The 14,530-nt window shown below is 40.0% G+C and overlaps 1 pseudogene; it reads left to right on the top strand.

Annotated features, from left to right (window-relative positions):
* The first annotated feature begins 465 nt into the window (after positions 1–465).
* LOC123936928 overlaps positions 466–14,530 on the top strand; it is a 33,444-nt pseudogene continuing 19,379 nt past the window's right edge.

Here is a 14,530-nt window from a genome sequence, read left to right as displayed (position 1 = left end):
ACTCAGGAACATCCCTTCTTCCACCCTCCAATCACCCTCCAGTCTCTTTTCCACTTATAACCTTCCAAACCATCTCAGCCACCCTCTGCCACCAGGACCAGCCAACACTGTTTTTCGAATTTAGCTCTTTACTGCCGATGGACCGTGTGTCAGAATTATTCCACCTGGTGAACCTGCATTGGCAGGCCTCTTATACCACCTCTCTCTAGGCTTCTGGAGCTCTAGAGGGCATGAGGCACTTCCTCACAAGCTGACGGAAGAGAAGCATAAGGGCACCCCAGCATCTCTTGAAGAAGCAAAACCAGAGTGGTGACCTCACCCTCTTCCACGATGTGCAGAAGCAATCCTACTGTGAGCACGTTCTGAAGGCACACACACAAGTTGTGTCTTTCCATAGTGTCAGCTTCATTCAATCATAAAGCAAGGCTAACGTAATTGCAAAGCAGCTTCAGGATTCCAAACTCGATGACCTGTCACTCGGCATTTAACTTGGCTTCATACGCATCACACAAAGCAAAAGACCATATAAAGTCACACAGCAAACAAGATCCAACAAGGAGTAAGAAGCTAACGAACTCAACTCGAAGTCCATCCATGAGCACACTGTTGAGATGGGGTCTCCGTCAGGTCAGGGTCGGCTCTCACCCCATGCAGCTAGTTATGTTCAAGCCGTGGAGAATCTCTGTTATGTTCCGACATCAGTTGGGAAGAGCCTTCTGTGGCAGTTGCCTTTTTGATGTGGTGAGACCTGAAAAGGTCAGTGTCAGGAGAGCCTGACAGTTTGCTGCAAAAATCTCTCCTCTATAAAGGAATTTAATCTCATGCTTTGGCCTTAGCAAACCTGCTCTGGTTCTACTTGTTATCCGTTCCGTGTGTCATCAGCCTGTGCCAGTTTGGGCGCTATCTGGTCTGAGCTGCACCGCCCTTGGCTGCTTGACTTGAGTGATTCCATCTCGCTCTCTGCATCCAAGTGTTAAGTATAGACCCACAGAATTCAAACCCATCTTGTTCAAGAGTCAGCTGTACTATTTTTCTCTAAATAGTTTACAAAGACTTCCAGGATGATATTACTCTTCGTTCTTCATTTCTTTCACTTAGGAAATTCTCACGCATCAGTGACCATTAATCTGGCCCTTCCCAGGTATGTACACTGCAGTCAGGCAATCAGAAGGTCAGCAATATCTAGCTGGTGTCCTCTCTGAGAAGACATCTTCATATATAGTGATATCTGAAAAAAAAAAAAATAGATGGTGGTTTCAACAGCTCACAGCCAGGCCACATGCTATCATTACAATATGCAAAGGAGCCTCTCAAACATTCTTTTCTGTCTAAGTTAAGGCTTAGGCAGAAACAGAATTGAGATTTATGGCCACAAATCTCAAGTTCAAAATTATGGTTCCCATGACAGTCATAACTTACCCTCAAGCACACAGGTAGTATTTTTAGTTGTTAGGTTATAGTAGGAATATTGCAGCCTAAAATACATGTGTGATATGTTCAGATTACAGCTAATACAAGATTGGCTAATTTAGATTCCCTTTACTCTAAGGTTGTTTATATTTACACCTAAGCTGATTCACTTGAGTGTGATTTTTGCACTTAAAGGAATGTGCATTTCAAATTCGAGGGGGTAATAATTACTTGCAAATTTAAATTAAAGTGGTTAGAGCTGAAAATAAGCAGTGTTTGAGCGCAGCACTCAATGACAGGTAGTGGGAATAATATAACCTCAGAGCACATTCAAATACTTAAGTCAAGGAGACTCAGAGGAAGGAAGGTTGTCTTGTTATAAGGAAGGAGAGAAGCCTCAAGGTTAAAATAAACCATGCAGGTTACTATGTGTATTAAATTCTGTGTCCTCCAGGCACATGCATAAAAGTAATTCTTCTAAATGCATTCATGTATTTAGACCCATTCTCTAAATGCATCGCATAAGGTGGATATGAACATTCAATCTTGAAAACCAGCATGTAATCATGTGCCTGGGCCTGAAAATAAATTCCCAAGAAGAAAGGAGAAACAGGAATGAGACAAAAGGAACCGATATATATTTAGCCTCCCCCTTCTGTTTGGATTTCTCAGGTACCAGTGGCTACGTTGGGAAAACTGTGAGTGGTTTGTCTTCTGTAGATGGTTAGATTATCTGAGTCAGTCTCAGGCTAACCTGTAGAATGCCTGATAGGTGACATTTGGGGGCCTTTACTCTTAAAGAAATGTAAATTTCTGAAACAACATTTAGATATTCAAATTCTTCTTTGTCCATAAATACTACATATTTTTATATGCAAAGATACCAAAGTAGACTCTCACACATGCACACTAGGGTTTTCTTTTTTTCTTCACTTAAAATCTGAACTATGAAAACATTGCATTCTGGAAGTCAATGGTGGGTACAAGATTACGAAGGAGCAACAGACTTTGAATAATTTTTAAATGGACAAGAAGCATGGAGGGAGTTATTTAAAACTAGAGGCGCATGGGTGGATCTGTTGGTTAAGCATCTGACTCTTGATTTTGACTCAGGTCATGATTTCAGGATTGTGAGATCAAGCCTGTGTTGGGCTCCGTGCTGGGTGTGGATCCTACTTAAGATTCTCTCTCTCCCTCTTCCTCTGCCCCTACCCCACATTCTCTCTCTCTCAAAAAACAAAAAACAAAATGAAACAAAAAAACACCTTTAAACAAGCATTTTACTTGGTCTGCCCCTCAGTTTTCCATATCTAATTATCAAAATCATGGGTTTTAGAAAATAGAATGTTTTTGAAGTGAATCAAACTTTTGAGATTGGGTTAATACAGTAAACTAATCACATGTATACACCTGTTTTCCAAAGTTTCATTAAATGAAAGATATATTTTAAATTATTTATTTTGTGAAAGACAGAGAGCATGCAAGCACTCACACTGTAGGGCGAGGGGGAGAGGCACAAATTGGAGGAGGGGCAGAGGAGAAGCTGGGCATGGAGCCCCATTCAGGGCTTGATCCCAATACCCTGGGATTATGACTTGAGCCAAAGGCAGACCCTTAGCCTACTGAGTCACCTGCCCAAAATATATATTTTAAGGTAGTGGTTCTCAAAGTGTGGTTCCCTGAACTAACAGCATCAGCATCACCCAGGAACGTATAAGAAATGCAAATTTCTCCTGCTTCTCTCTGCATCTACCAGAACGCTGGAGGAGAGGACCCAGCAATCTGTTTTTAGCAAGACCCCCAGGTGATTCTGACACAGATTAAGTTTTGAGAACCCCTGGTTCAAAAAGAATAAATCCACATTAGCCCCAAAACAGAAGAAAGCATCACACACACACAAAAATAATGTTAATAATAATGGAAACACTACTGAAGAATAGAAAGCACACTGGATTGGATACTCAAAGCAACAATACAAGAGAAAACTAAAAATTTTATGTCTACTAGGGCAGAAGAAGTTGAGGAAAAAGAATACTTTATTAAAGAAAAGTAGGGGGCTGTTTAGGGATGGGGGACTGAGAAGCCCTTGGTGATTAATTTAGGTGGCTACCTTAGAACACCTGGGCAGGACTGACCCCTCTTCTACCTCCCTGTGTTCCTCCCCCACCCCACCGATGTCAAATCCTAGGCACCTGTGGCCTTTACTCATTCCAACAGAAGTTTGGGGCTGTGTCAGCAAAGCAGTACCAGGCCCCTGGTGGCTACTAATGGGGAAGATAAATGACCCCATATCAAGGACATGTGGCTGTCTCTCCTCAGAAACAATTTATCTCTCCCCAATAGCCATTATTGACAAAACAAAGTAATCTCTAAAGATAGGCAAGCTGGAATTCTTAATTAAAGAGGTGAGCAGTAAAACAAGAATTATAATTACTTGAAGAGAGTCCACACCATGAGAGGAGCACCAAACTCAGTAATCAGAGGACCTGATCTCGGCGTCCTGGGATCGAGTCCCGCATTGGGCTCTCTGCTCGGCGGGGAGCCTGCTTCCCTCTCACTCTCTCTGCCTGCCTCTCTGCCTACTTGTGATCTCTCTCTGTCAAATAAATAAGTAAAAAATCTTTAAAAAAAAAAAAAACTAATAAAAATAAGCTAGTAGACCAATCAGTAAAGAACATTGGAATCAGTTACATTCACCAGGGATTGCAAATGACTATGCAAATGGCAACTAAAAGTGAACTGAAAATTGGGTTTGTTTTTGTTATATAAAGAGAAAAAAGAAAGGCAGTAATCTGAGGCCACTGTAGCATTTCATTGATGCCATCAGGATCCATATTCTTTCCTTTTTCTGCTCTGCCATTCAGTATGGATTTTTGTGCTGATGGTGGCAAGATAGCTGCTGAAACTCCAGATCACATAACTACATCCTCTGAATGAAAAGAAAGGAAATAGAAAGACAGCACCAACAGACTTGGCCAAGAATTAGAGTTTATAGCCGCATCCAGGCGCAGGTTTTCATGAATTACAACACCTAGAATAGAGAGAGGCAAGGTTGTTCATCCACAGAGTATCTACCTCATAAGTGTAATTGTTATATTTGGAGAGATTTAAGAAGATATTGCATCCATGACAAATTTTAAATATAATTGGAAAAATAAAAACTCAGTTATGAACTAATAGCATAATGGACAGAGCTGAGAAGCAAATTAGTGAGTTAGGAAACCAAACTAAAGAATGTTAGAAAAATACCCAGAAATTTAGAAAGTCACTGAATCTAAAGCAGGACAATTGAAAAATATTCATGGAGGAATTCCAAAGAACAAAGGAAAAAAAATCAAAAAAGTTTCTGCAGATACAAAACAGGTTACCCACTCATATTAGCTGAGAATAAGCCCCTTCTATTGTCTGTCCCTTCACTCTGCAATCACCAAGTAAACAATGCTAGCCCCAGAATCTAAGAATACTTGGGTTGATTAAAACTTCCACCTTTCAGCTGATACCTGCAACAATGTTGTTAACACTAAGATATTATTTGAGCATTGCATAGGATAGGAAATAAAGACTAGATGGACACTTTAGTTGATCTCTAACACATGACATTTCTTTAACCAAAATCAACAAAATAAAATTTATGGCCTGAACCAGAGAGATGCAGGCAGCCCTAGGTTTGGCAGACATTAAAGCAAACAAAAGTACACTAATGGGTAAAAAAATAAAGTGAAATAAAAAGATTTAACAGACTGATTATGGCAAAAGAAATTAGATATTGCAGTATTAAATATTAAACCAAATAAAACGTTAAGAAAAGGACATTTACTGGTTTAAAAAAGGGACATATTTTACATTTATAAAAGGTACAAACTGGAGAGAATACATAACAATAGTAAACTTCTATGCACTTATGAACACTATTCTGAAACCTATAAAGCCATAGATAATAGAAAAATTGTAAGAAATGTGAAATTTTGATATATCTCTCTCTTAGAAATAGACCAAGTAGAAAAAAAGGTAGTAAGTTTGATCTATACGTATATCGTATATATTCTCCTTCTCTTTTCCTCTTAATATCAATAAAAGCTAATTCTTTGGAAAGACCAATAAAATAAACTTTTTGACAAGAAAGTAAGAGAAAAGACATAAAATAAAGTGTTGGGAATTAGAATGTAGCATGCCTCAGTTATAAAGATTCTTTGAATTATAAGAGAAGATAAAATACAATTTTGCACCAATAAATCTAAAAATGTATGTCACATAAACACTTTCTCAGAAATACTGATTCAAAACCAGGTAGAAACATTAATACTATAAAGCAAAAACTATAAGAAAATATAAAAGACAAAAATCAAAAAATGCCCCTGAAAGTATGGCTGGATTAGGAGACTTTAAAATCTATTTTATTTTTAAATTATTTTAATAATTTAATAATAAATAAACCTATTTTATTTTTAAATTATTTATTTTTAAATCTATTTTGTTTTTTATAAAATCAATCTTTATTAAAATATTCTATTTTATTTTTAAATCTATTTTAAATCTGGGCACCTGGGTGGCTCAGTGGATTAAAGCCACTGAAGGTGGTCATGATCCCAGGGTCCTGGAATTGAGCCCCGCATTGGGCTGTCTGCTCCGCAGGGAGCCTGCTTCTCCCTCTCTCTGTGCCTGCCTCTCTGCCTACTTGTGATCTCTGTTTGTCAAATAAATAAATAAAATATTTTGTTAATCTATTTTAAATCTATCAAACAAAGAACAAATCATTCTACATCACGTAAAGCAGTCTAGAGTGTAGAAAAGAATAAAAACAATTGGCAGTTAATTTTAACACCAAAGCTGGAAAACACAATACAAATAAAAACGTAGGCCGATACAATTTCTAAATGTAAATTAAAATCATAAATAAGATATTAGAATATAAAATCCATCATTCTATGCACAAGTGGGGTTTATACAAAGAGTGTGAGGATGATTCACAAGAGAAAGGGCAATTTGAGAAAAATAATCATTAAGCTAGGAGCCAGAACTACGTTCCAGTCCTGGATCAGGCTGTCTTGGCTATCTGTGCTATGGTAATATTTCTCTTTAACACCCTTTCCACTTAAAAATAAATCATGAAAAATAAGATTTTAGAGACTGGGGAAGACTATGTTATAATATTTTTATCAAAGATCATAAAGTTAAATGTATTAAGTAAATATTTGTGTAAACTTAAGGTGCCTCCTCAGTTGCAGGTGTAGGCCCACTCTCAAGACTTGATAGAAATGCCAAGATTTCTGAAGTAGAAGAATAAGAAATCAAACATTACTAACAATACGCTGACAGTTAAAAAAAATAATTACAGAAGGTAAATAACTAGGCTGGATCTGTAAATTAGCAAGAGCTACTCAAGCACATGATCCTCAAGAGTGAATCTACAAGAAAGCCGGCTGAATCTGAAAACCATGAAGTCCAGCAGTTTAAGTCAAGCACAGAGAGACAGAGGCACAGAGAGAAATACCTCTTTTTCTGACACCTTCTAATGCTTCCTCTGTTGTTGACCTCTATGAGATGTTGGTAGTGAAGTATTCTTATGCAACTTTACAAAGCATTGTGACATCCTATGACATCCGACAGATGGGATATTATACAACCAATAAAAATAAGTTCATAAAGGAAAAAAAATCTTTAAAGAAAATGCCTCTAAAACAATGTGAATATTTTTAGCAAGCAGAATATAAAATTGTAAGTAGAATGTGACACCACTCTATTGAAAGGATAAACACATGATTTTATATATTATGTGATACGTAACATACACATAAGCTTTGGGTTCTCATCATCTACAGCCATCTGGATTCACTTTCCTTTCAAAAAAATAATAATGTCTTCAATTTTTCTAAACATTCCACCCTTTCATTGATTATCCACTTCTGCATATAGTCCCCTCTTCCGGCATCCCCTTCTTTAAGGGTGGACACTCCTAATCTCATCATTCCTGGGAGTGTCATTAACATAAGGCTGTTAAGTGTGAAGATTCTCATTAAAGGTTGAGGCTTATGGAGGGGAATTACCCTAGCACATATGGGAAACTATTTAAAACTAGCCAGAATAAGGGGAGATTTTCCTATTGTGTATTGTCTGTTGTAAAGCTACAAAAATGAAAGCATTGGGGCACTGTATTCAGAAGAGATGGATGGAATCAATACCATATCCAAAAATTAAATCCAGTTTAAAATTCAATCCAAAGTAAGAATTTAGTATATAGTTAGGAAAGTACTCCAAAACAATAGGAATGAAACAGTCTTTTTTTTTTTTTTTTTTTCAAAGAGAGAGACTGGAGGTTGACGAAGTAGAGGGAGAGGGAGAGAGAGAATCTTAAGTAAGCTCCATGCCCAGCACCGGAGACCAGCACTGGGCTGGATCTCACCACCCTGAGATCATGACCTGAGCTGAAATCAAGACTTGACTGCTTGACTGACTAAGCACCCAGGTGCCCCAGACACATATTTTTTAATAGTCAGCAAGAAAACTGGCAAACTATTTTTTTTTTTTTTGGTGAACTATTTTTTAATTAGGTTAGATTCCCTTTCTCATACTGTATTCCAAAATAAACCTAAAATGGCTTAAAGATTTATATATACAAAATTAAAACATTCAATGTTAAGTAATAACACAAGCATACCCTGCTAAAATCTTGGAGGAGGGGAAGGAAATTCTGAAACATGGAAGAAAAATTGGATACCTCAAAAGGAACAGGCAAGTACACTTCCAAAAAGTCATTCAAAAGAAATAATTACACAAGAAAACAAGGGTATATATAAAATGATGCTTGGGGCAGTACTGTTTATAAATCTAAATATATGAAGGACGCCTGGGTGGCTCAGTGGGTTAAGCGCCCGACTCTTGATTTCAGTTCGGGTCATGATCTTGAAGCCATGAGATTGAGCCCCATTTCCCCCATCAGTCTCCCTGCTCCGCGGGGACTCTGCTTTGTCCCTCTCCCTCTGCTGCTCCCCTGCTTGTGCATGTGCTCTCTCTCTCTCAAATAAATAAAGAAAATCTTTAAAATATAATAATAAATAAATCCAAATATGTGAACTAATTTAAATATCCGTCAATGTGATTTAGTAAAATAAATTCTAGTTCTTCCATATATGTTACATTTAAAAATAATGTGTTTAGGGGCGCCTGGGTGGCTCAGTGGATTAAGCCGCTGCCTTCGGCTCAGGTCATGATCTCAGGGTCCTGGGATCGAGCCCCACATCGGGCTCTCTGCTCCGCGGGGAGCCTGCTTCCTCCTCTCTCTCTGCCTGCCTCTCTGCCTACTTGTGATCTCTTTCTCTGTCAAATAAATAAATAAAATCTTTTTAAAAAAAAATAAAAATAATGTGTTTATATTTATTGATAATGAAAATACATTCGCAAAATGTTAATAAATGGGAAGGGGGGAATTATTACAAAGCAGTATATAAAAATATATATAAAACAGTATATAATTTTTTTTCATATTCAAACATAAAAGTAAAATTGCATCATTTCCTCGGTAACAAAGCTTCTGTGGCTTTCTAATATCTACAGAACAGCCTGACTTTCTAGCATAACAATTGAAGCTCTTTACATCAAACACTCTTTTCCTCCCTCAAGAGAATGTGCTTTAGTCACACAAATCCATTATCCTGTCCCAAAGGACTGTGTACTGTCACATTTTCATGGAGCTCATGCTGTTCTCTCAACCTGGAAGGCGAATTCTTCCACATTTGCTTCTTAAGGAAATTCTCCTCATGCCTCAAGTCTTTGCTCCAATGTCACCTTTCACCGGAAGCTAGCACTGAGACCACCCCCACTCTTTGCTTACATTCTCACAGCACAATATTTAGACCTTTTTTACACATCAGCATTTTTGACAAGCTTCCTCCACACACACACAGTGCTGAGTGTAATGCTCATAATAGAGGCTCCGATAAGTGTTTGCTTAAATACAAGGCTTTTAAATTTTTAATTATTTGAACAATTTCTCAAACAAGATAAAAAATTAAATAAATCTATCATTTTTTTGCATTCCTGTTTCTACTAATTAAAGAAGAATTGATAGAAATAAAAAACAGTGCATGGAAGTGCCTCATAATTTGACTTCGACCTCCTCAAGGCAACCTCTATTAAGAATTTAGTATATATACCTTTTCACAATTTATTATATGTATTGCTTAATTGTTCTATAAAAGTGGCATCATAAAAAGAAGTTTGTTATCAGATTAGCAAGATTCTTCTCCCTAAGGCTCTCCCTAAGTCTTCTTCCTGCTTCTTTCTCATATTAGACAAGCATTTGCTTCCAATTTTATTCAACTCCACCCATAAATCCTCAATTTGCCAGGTGCATTCATGATATGGAGGCAATAATTCACAGCAATTCTGCTGGTCTTTCTGGACCTGTCTGTCTGTCGGTATGACTCAGGCATCTCACCCCATCTGAGAACCTTGGTTGGGCTGACTTTTGGGCTTTAAGTGGTTTAAGTGGTCCTAATGAAGTCTTAATGAGGTACACACAGAAATTACGTAGCCACTATCTCCTGAGCAATATCTTAAAGCTTTGCAGATAGAGAACTTGGCTGGGGAGCAAATCCAGGGTCTTCTTGAACTCTGCTTCCCACAGTTTTTGTCACAGTGAATCTTTAGTCCCCTACATCTCTGGATTTCAGTTTCTTTTTTTTTTTTTTTAAAGATTTATTTATTTGACAGATAGAGATTACAAGTAGGCAGAGAGGCAGGCAGAGAGAGAGAGAGGAGGAAGCAGGCTCCCAGCCAAGCAGAGAGCCCGATGCGGGGCTCGATCCCAGGACCCTGGGATCATGACCCGAGCCGAAGGCAGAGGCTTTAACCCGCTGAGCCACCCAGGCGCCCCTCTGGATTTCAGTTTCTTGATCAATGATTGGATGGACCACATCAGGAATATTCAAGCTGTACTCCAAATACAGCTGAGACCCTGAGAAAATGCCTCTGGGACCTTCAATAGAAGGATAGAGAAGAGGGGCACCTGGGTGGCTCAGTGGGTTAAAGCCTCTGCCTTCGGCTCAGGTCATGATACCAGGGTCCTGGGATCGAGCCCTTCATCGGGCTGTCTGCTCAGCAGGGAGCCTGCTTCTTCTCTCTCTGCCTGCCTCTCTGCCTGTTTGTGATCTCTATCTGTCAAATAAATAAAATCTTTGGGGAAAAAAAAAGGATAGAGAAGAGAATTATTTAATAGCTAATTAATTAATAGAAAATCATAGCTACTCAGCCAAATATCTCATTTTTGGAATTCCTAACAATGACAAGAAAATGAAAAGTGGCATCTCTAGAACCCTGACAGAGCATTGCATATAGGTGAAGCCAACCATGGATTTGTTAAGGAATGGAACTTAGGGACCACCAAGCCTAGTTTCTAAATTGGCATCTTTTAACTTGAAAACACATCCTTTTATTGTTGTTGTTTCACTTTCTCTCCATACCGCTTGCCTCCGAACTCTTTGAGAGGAAGCTTTCACACCAGCTCAGCCTCACCTGAGTACTCCGTTTCAAAGCTGGATACAAATCATGAAATAGGAAGAGCACTGGATTCAATCAGAAAGGGAATCTGAATCTGAGCCGTGGGTCTGCCACTCATTTTTGACCTTGACCAAGTCACGTGCCTCTCCGGAACTATCCCTTCCTGCAACCATTTGTCAATCAATTTGCAGCACTTGGGACACACCGGATACCAAACTAAAATGTTGGGAATACTATGATTAGTATGACCCGGCCCATTCTCCCGGAGCTCACCTGGAGATAGGGGGAGGAAGAAAGGCAAATAAACACAGATACGGAAAAGTCAGAGGGACAGCCTTGAGACTGTGCAACCGTTGGACAGCCAAATCCCTTTCAAACCCAGAAAGTATACAGCTTTGTGGAAAGAAAGTCACTAATAGGTTCATGATCTTAAATACGGTTCACATTTCCTCCTCAAATCATTGAAAAATAGGGATAGAACTTACAAACATGTAATGTGCGTTGACTAGCACCTTCTCCAAAATATCCCTGCCAAGCTGGTCTGAAACTGCCACCAACGATTAGACAACAGAGGTGGGGACCCATCACCAGTATCTGGCACATGGGAAGGGCTCAGTAAATATGTGTTGAATTGTAACTAAGTGAGGGCAGAACAGGCCTGAGCAGAGGGCACTCTTCCAGCTTTTTCCTGTGGGTACGGATTTAGCCAAAGCTAAGACACAGAATGGAGCCCGGAAATCACTCCTCAGGACACAAACCTGGGCAGTTGTTCCTTCTGCTGTGTTTCCAAAGCTGGTTTTCCAGCAAACGGAAAATCATAGTGAGGGTGATGATAACTCTGAAAGATTGGAGATAATTACCATCCTCACGGAGTCATAGATGAATGCTTTCGCCTCTGACAAAGAAAAGCTTTTCCAAACCTGAATATGTCTTTACACCAAGCAGGCACTTCTCAGACCTCTCACTCAACATAGACTTTACTTTTCGGCAAATCGTTTGCAGATGTCTGTGAGTTTCGGGCATGTAAGGGAAGGAGTGGTAACACTTTTCCGCAGTACCAGTCACCTCGCTTGGCTTGTCCAGTGACATTCTGGGCTCCCAGGTGTGGCCTCAAAGCAGGAGAATGTTCCAGCAGGACTGCGGCACCCAGCAGCTGCCTGCTGAGCTGATTCAGAGCACAGCTGTTTGGCTCGGAGGACGACAGAGAGGAAGAACACTCTGCCTGCCACAGAAGTCAGCTGGGATATCTGCTATTCTTGCAAATTGGTCTATATTAAATACGTAATTCAAGGACTAAAATTAAAACCAAAATGAGCCCACAATGTCTGGAACAGTCTTCAAACATTCCCGTCATAGCTGTGCTTCTTTTAATACAACCAGCCATCTTCGGAGGCTCAAAAGGAATTTCCTCTAAGCAGAAAAGTCTGAAAAGAGTTCTTCAAAGATCCTTGAAGGAAGCTCACTCTGATGGCAGGAACGGAAAGTTCAAGATGCCTCAGAAGACTACAGGCATGGGAAATTCTTTAGACTGTCAGGGTGAGAAGAGGTCATGTTTGATGATACCTAATTCAGTCTTGGGTTAGAAATCCTATTCAAGACTAAAAGAGCAAGAGTGCTATCAAAGGCCTAAACTTGGAAAGTGAGGACCCAAGAACATAAATACATATACAGAAAATATTATGGGGCGCCTGGATGTCTCAGTCAGTGAAGCATCTGCCTTTAGCTCAGGTCATGATCCCAGGGTTCTGGGGATCGAGTCCTGCATCTCGCTCCCTGCTTGGAGCCTGCTTCTTCCTCTCCTTCTGCCTGCTTTTCCTCCTGCTTGTGCACCCTTTCTGTCTCTCTGACAAATAAATAAAATCTTGAAAAAGAAAACATTAGCTGAATGAATGTATATATGTGCTTAAATATTAATGCTGGGATGATGTCCGAAATATTGAACTACTCTAGCAGCAGTTAGTTCCAAACAACTATCCCAGCCTGTTTAGAACTAATGGGTTTCCTGGGATATGGAACTTCTGGTACTAATCCTGGGACAGCTCTGGGCAGCCGGGATATTTGGTCAACTTAGGCAAGGGCGCTAACCAACCTGAACAGATACCAGCTATACCCACCTGTGTGGGCTGGTGGATGCTCTGTCTAATTGCTCATCCTGATGTCTGAGGATGTTTGAATTAGGTGAACCCTGGGAATCATATAGTCCTGTATTTGGTTTCCCTAAATTTCTCACGCTTTCTCCTGCCTCCGTGCCCTTGCACAAATGGTTCTCTCCACCTAGAAAATCCCCAGCCAACATCTGTAACTTCCTGCTAGAAGACCTCCCGACCCTTCAAAAACTGAATTAAATACATCTCTGAAGATCTTCCCGAGGACTCTATATATACTCTTATACTCAGAGGGAAAATGTGAAGTAGAAAGGATTCTTTTCCAAAGAAGCAAGATTGCTTATCTCCATTACTTAACGCACAAGGAAGAATCAGTGAGCATCTCTCACCCCCCAAATTCTGAATCAAAGTAATTTTTATCACAGTTGGTAACATTCTCCAGGAAGTCACTAAAAGCTATCATGGGTTTTTGTGCGTGCTGCCAGGGCCCCAGGTGGAGCAGAAGAGAATCTGAAACCAAGGGACTCCCAGCTGGCTCAGTCAGTAGAGTATGTGACTCTTGATCTCCAGGTTGTAAGTCCTAGTCCCATGCTGGGTTAGAGATTACTTAAAAATCTTTTTTAAAAAAAGGAATCTGAATCCCGTGATTTTAGAGACAATAATGAAGACCCACCATTTCCGCATGTCTGGGCCACAGCCCTGCTAGTAAGAGAAATAGTCTTCTTCAGCTTAGGTTAGGCCATGGTGTCTCTGACAAAATAATTACACTGAGTTTTTGAGAGATGTAATTAGTTAGTAAGGCATCAGCAGTCCCAGAAGCTGTTCTAGGTGGGGAGACTGAACCGGAACTAGAGGAAAGATTTGTACCTTCCCCTTCTCCCAAGGCCCACTGTCCTCCCAACTACTTGAGCCTGCAAGCATCAGGAAAGAACTGGAGTTGAGCCTTCTCTAACAGGAGTCACAGGTGTGACCTGAAGCTAGAACTACGTCAAGGAAATGGGAACACCCATTGAGACTGATCAGTTGGGGTTCCAGCAGGAAACAAATGGCACGCTCACAACAGGGAAATCCAGAGAGAGTTTGATGAAAGGTCTATTTACAAAGGTGTGGGCAGGGTGTAGAGAAACCACAAGGGATTAGTGTGACTCCTAGGGCTGGAACTGCAGGTGTTACCACCCTTAGGCAAAGTGCAACAATGGTTACCAGAACCTGGGTACAGAAAATGCTGTGCGGAAAGAGCCATATGACAACAGCTTGACACCTATGGTGACAGGACTCAGCCAGGGGACAGTGACAAGGCTCTTCTCCTTCCAATCTCTTGCTAATGATCCTCTTGGGACCAAAGGGTAAGGGAGTCATCAACATAATTCAGGGTCAACTCCCAGTGCACAAGACAGAGTGGAAAAATGTACAGAAGATATGGAAGACAAACAGAAGTTTCCAGCAGGTGGACACTCACACTGTGAAAGCCTGCATCTTGTGGTCATTTCCTTCAAATGCACAAAGAAATTCCAAACTCC

Source organism: Meles meles, chromosome 2 (genome assembly GCF_922984935.1).
Source record: "Meles meles chromosome 2, mMelMel3.1 paternal haplotype, whole genome shotgun sequence".
NCBI lineage: Eukaryota > Metazoa > Chordata > Mammalia > Carnivora > Mustelidae > Meles > Meles meles.
This window is presented reverse-complemented; position numbering and strand designations above follow the sequence as displayed.